Source organism: Sinocyclocheilus grahami, unplaced genomic scaffold, assembly GCF_001515645.1.
Source record: "Sinocyclocheilus grahami isolate Dianchi unplaced genomic scaffold, SAMN03320097.WGS_v1.1 scaffold506.1, whole genome shotgun sequence".
In the NCBI taxonomy this organism is placed as follows: Eukaryota; Metazoa; Chordata; class Actinopteri; order Cypriniformes; family Cyprinidae; genus Sinocyclocheilus; species Sinocyclocheilus grahami.
The window spans coordinates 351099-356976 of NW_015505685.1; positions in this window are offsets into that span (position 1 = coordinate 351099).

The window sequence follows — 5878 nt, forward strand, 5'->3', positions numbered from 1 at the left end:
CACCATAGTGGACATCGCACAACCCAGAGACCGACAACAACGCCGTAGCGTATAAGGCAGAGGCAGCTTCTCCACAGGCCGTATAAGCATTGCTGGCCAGTCGAGTACCTACAGACCTGGGAGGGGAGGCACAGTTCTCCCTGCCGGGTGGAGGCGGTAATAGGACACAACTGCATCGCAACCGACCGCTCCACCGGGGGGACCCTTGTAACCCCCTAGCTCCACCACCGTCGAGGGTGGTGAGGGAGGAGGAACCAGCAGATCGGTTTCCGGCAGTAAAAGGTGCCGTCCACGACCTGGTGAGCTCCTCATGCACCTCCGGGAAGAGAGGCGGGGCGCTGAGTACCAGCGCGGACCACCCCAAGAACCAATCGTGCAACCTTGAGGGCTCGGGACACGGTGGAAGTCTCCTATCGGGCCCTACCCCCACGGTGGCCCGGGAAAGCATAGCCGTTATTTCCGGATCCGATTCAAGCATTACTACAGTCCCGGAGGACAGCAGTGGAGCTGAACCTTCCTCTCCAGAAGGCTCTGGCTCATCCTCCGATGCAGAGATCGACATCTGGTCGTTGGGAGGAGCGCCAAATGATACAGCTGGTACGCTCCTTGTAGAGGGCCCAGCACGTTCCATTGGCAGCTCAACTGGTTGCAGAGTGCAAGAGGAGCGATGGTCCCCCGAGGGTTGGCTCCCTGGAGGGTTTGCCACCACTGTTACCCTCAGACCGCCCGTGCTACTGTCTGAAGTAGCCCCCGCCTGACTGCCGCCATGACGAGAACTAGATCGAGGCAGAGGCAACGGAACTCTGCCCCTTTGAGGAAACGGAGCTTGGCCTGCGACTCCGAGATGAACATCTTCCCGCAATGAGAACATGACTCATCCACAAATGCTACCTCAGTGTGCTAGATGCCCAGGCACGTGAGGCAGTGATCGTGACCATCACCCAGCGCCAGGTAACGATTGCATCCAGAAACGCCCAGTTGATACGTTGTCTATAGCAAGACCTACATCGTCTTTACAAAGACATAATGTCAAGTTTGCCACGCAACGTCATCTTAAAAAGACGCACCCGTAATTGCTCTTTTAGGGAAAAAGCTATTTTAGCGTGCTGAGGCACACAGGGGAGATGGCCGCCTGCAACACAAACAGGGGGTAGTGCAGCCTGATGTGTGCAACCCACTCGACACAGGAACCACCACCGCTGAAGCGCCGTACCGCCAACACGAAGAGCTCTCAAAGAGCGCGCTGAACTCGTTCAGTCTTCTTCTCTCAGTAGAGTAGTCAAGAGCAGAACGATGTGATCGCTCGGCTCCAAAGCGAAAAGCTGAATATGCGCTGCATCTGCTGCCTACTTATACTCACGCTGTGATCAGCGGCAGCTGGATGCAATAATCACATGCCAATGTGCATTGGCTCGTATAGTTTACACTCGAAGTAGATTGGTCTCTCTAAGCGAGATCCCAATTCGTCGGTCATCCGACGTGACGTCGGGAGTGACCGACTGAAAGGGAACTGGTTGGGTAAAATAGGCATATAATGCCATAATATCAATCACAGGCCCTTGAATCTATCACATCATAATACTGTTTTCAACACTGATAATAATATGAACCATTATTAATAACTGAGCACCAATAATAATTGATAATAATAACTAAGCACCAAATCAGCATACTGGAATGTTTTCTGAAGGTAATGTAAATGATGAGGTAAAGTAATGATGCTGAAAATTCCGCTTTACCATCACAGGAATACATTACATTATTACAGATACACATGGCATGCAGGAAAAAAATTTAACGTACATTATAAACAATAGACAATAGTTATTTAAAATTATAATAATGATTTACAATATAACTGTTTTTACTGTATTGTTCATTTTTGACTGTATTTCAAACAAATGCAGCCTTGGTGAGCATAAGTGACGTCTTCCAAAAACATTAAAGTGCCCCTATTATGCCATTTCCAATGTTGCCTTTCATGCCGTATGTAATGCAGCTGTATGTGAATGTAAACGATCTGCAAATTTGTAAAGCTGAAAGTGCTCGATAAATAAAGTTATGTTCTCCCAAAATAAAGAATCGACTCTGAACAGCTGAAACGAGTCGTTAGTAATTAAAATCCCACTTCCGTGACGGCTACACATCATGGGGTAACACATTTGCATAATGTGCGCCTATGTTCTACGTTGGCCGGCCGCAAACAACTTTACCCCACCCACAAACACGTCATTCTACTGACGACTGCTTCTTTAAGATGGATCAGTATCCTGTTTATTTGGACCAGCTGCTCCACTGAATCACAACCTGTAAGTATGATCTGTAGAGCATTCAAAATACAGAACTATTGAAATAGGCTTATCGTTTCCGAAACACGCTGTACGCTGTAGACCAATCAAAACAGACTAGGCCATCTGACCAATCAGAGGAGAGCAGGCTCACGGAATGGCGGGGTTTAGAGAGACCGAATCTTTGAATTGCTTCGAACGAATCGTTTGAGAATCGCTGGAAAATGAGGTGATATTAAATGCATATTTTGAGAAAACGAAAGCGTTTTTTGACGTTGCATGCATGTAATCCTATTGTAGGAGACTCCCAAAACAATATTAGGAACCTTAAAAATGGCATAATAGGGGCACTTTAAAAACACCCCCTTAGACACCCTTTCTAAATCTCTTAGAGAAGCCTGGAGGGAAAAATACCGTTTGTCACATCAACACTACATGGGAATCAAGTCAGAATTCATAAATCTCACTCACAACAACACAGGATCCACACAAGTGCACGCACACACAGACATAAAGATGCACAGTCTCCTCTCAGGGCCAATAAATCACAGCCGAGCTGAAGCAGAACTCTTCCTCTATCCATCTGCATTGTGGAGTTCTTGCCGGCCGTTTGGCCCCACAGCCTTGTCAGCACTTCACATGGAGGTAGCCTACTTCTGCGACTCCTCAGACCCACATGTATATATTCATTCCGATCACAAAGGCTTATGCCTTATTTATATGCCTGCACAGACAGCACCTTTAGCATCTGTGTGGGGTGTTTAGTGGTAAATTGCTACAGCCATGCAACATCACAGAGGCCTTCTAGTTATGGAAATATGGGTTGATTCCTGCACCTTGAAGCAGTGGAGCGGTACTGTAGTGAAACGCCACACTTTTTGATCTTCGGTGTATTAGTAAAGTGTGTCAGTGCAGAAACTTAGAACTTCCCACTATTTTTGCTCTTTGGTTAAACATTTTTTCAGCCCTTATTCTATTCTTTCATAATACTGTATATTTATGAATTGCTGAAATACATGATGATCATGTTACTACTGAACAATAAATAAAATATAAAAAAAATATGAGACCACATAAAAACCTGAAAAATCATAATCAGATTTAAAACTGTAAATAAACAAAGGATTTAACAAATTTGTTATAATAGGAAAAATATGTCAGATTCTGTATTCAGCTTTTCACTCAAATTATTATACTGAAATTTTTAATATGTATACATTCAAAAATGTGTAGTCAGTAAGATTTTTAAAATGTTTTGGAAATATGTATCTCATGCTCACTAAGGATGCATTTCTTTGATGAAATGCATTATTGATCAATTTATCTAAACAATAGAAACAGTAATGTTGTGAAAATTATTACAATTTAAAATGATTGTTTTCTATTTTTAATATTTTTTAAAATGTAATTTATAGCTGTGATGGCAAAGCTGAATTTTTAGCATCCATTACTCCAGTCTTCAGTGTCACATAAACCACATAAATCATTTTGAATGTGCTGATTGGTTGCTCAAGAAATATTTATATGTATCATCAATGTTAAAAAAAGGTTGTGGTGCTTAACGTTTTGTGGAAACCATGATAAATATTTTCAATATTTTTCGATGAATAGAAAGAACAGCATTAATTGTTGTTTCTGGTTTGGGGGGGGGGGGGGGGGGGTACTTGGTACAATGGTACTTTTTTGTACCATTGTAAAATTCTTTACTGTATCCTTGACAAACAAATGTATTAATTTAACAGCAGCCATTAATGTATTAATTCAAACTGACCTCAACCATACAAAAGACCCAAACTTTTGTAAAGTACTGTATATATATATATATATATAATATACATTTATAATATAACAGAAAAATTGCAATAATGTCTATTATATATATGTGTGTGTGTGTATATAGATATATACGTTTTATATATATATATATATGTATATATACACAGTATCTCACAGAAGTGAGTACACCCCTCACATTTTTGTAAATATTTTATTATATCTTTTCATGTGACAACACTAAAGAAATGACACTTTGCTACAATGTAAAGTAGTGAGTGTACAGCTTGTATAACAGTGTAAATTTGCTTTCCCTTCAAAATAACTCAACACACAGCCATTAATGTCTAAACCGTTGGCCACAAAAGTGAGTACACCCCTAAGTGAAAATGTCCAAATTGGGCCCAAAGTGTCAATATTTTGTGCGCCCACCATTATTTTCCAGCACTGCCTTAACCCTCTTGGGCATGGAGTTCACCAGAGCTTCACAGGTTGCCACTGGAGTCCTCTTCCACTCCTCCATGACGACATCACGGAGCTGGTGGATGTTAGAGACCTTGCGCTCTGACAGAGACTATATATATATATATATATATATATATATATATATATATATATATATATATATAGTTAGAAATATGCAAACAGAATTTTCACTAGAGGACTTAATATACTTGTATTCATTTCATTCATGTATTTCCAGACACAGGAACAGCCAGTTTAATTATATTGCTCAAATGTCTTTGCTGTTTTGTAGATTAAATCTATGAAAAACCACCAGATGGCTCTATTGACTTTATCTGTAGATAAGATTCTTTAAACAGCAGCTGTTTTCAGGAGGTTATGAGAACAACATATGCTCAGAGTTAGTCAAGGTGGGAACAAATAAGGATGCAAAAAAAGGATATTACAGAGGCAGGACCTGAAATAATCTTTCTGACTTTTTTAAATGCAGATATAACTAAATTGGGTGGTCTGCACTTAATAAAGCTGATTTTCCTAACTATATTGCCTTGGAAGTAAAGCATGTAAAATTAATTAATTAAATAACAACAAAAAGATCAGCAAAAGTCAAACACATTACAAAAGATAAACATAAACATAAAAAAAGTTATTCAGAACATATGAAAACAGATCTATTTGTTTAAAACTGCAAACACAAAACAACTAGTCAAACAGAGTTTTAAGACAAAACAAATAAGAACAAATGCCAAAAAATCAGCAAGCTCAAACAAAACAGAGGTGTAAGGGGCAACCAATGCAAAACAACATTAGACTGGAGCAAAGCAAACACAACCTTCAACAACTTAGAGAAATCCTAGTTAAGGTTGTCATTTCTACGATTAAATATCCAATGCTATTTTGCAGTGTATGTTTACAGATATAAAGTCATAAAAATGAATTGATTAACTTATGCATTAAAAAAGAAACTTGTATATGTCTTTGCGTTTAGTTACATAAACATTGACAAGCACTTGACATCTACTCATGTTTCGAAGGGGGCTGCAGTATTTCATTGGTAGACTTTAAGTGCCATCTAATGGCTAGATGTAGCCTATACATTGCAAATCATAAGGATGTAATTCATAGCAAACCTTCCCATAATTATATCTACTACAAGGATATAGCAGCAAACTACAATGCAATCATTGTAAAAGCCACATTTAACTTTTGTTGATTTGGTCTAGAATTGAGTGTAATATTGAGCTGTTTCTCGGTTTTTTAAAACACAGATTTAGTCTATTGTCTAATAAAGCTTTAAACTAAGTTTTATATATATATATATATATATATATATATATATATATATATATATA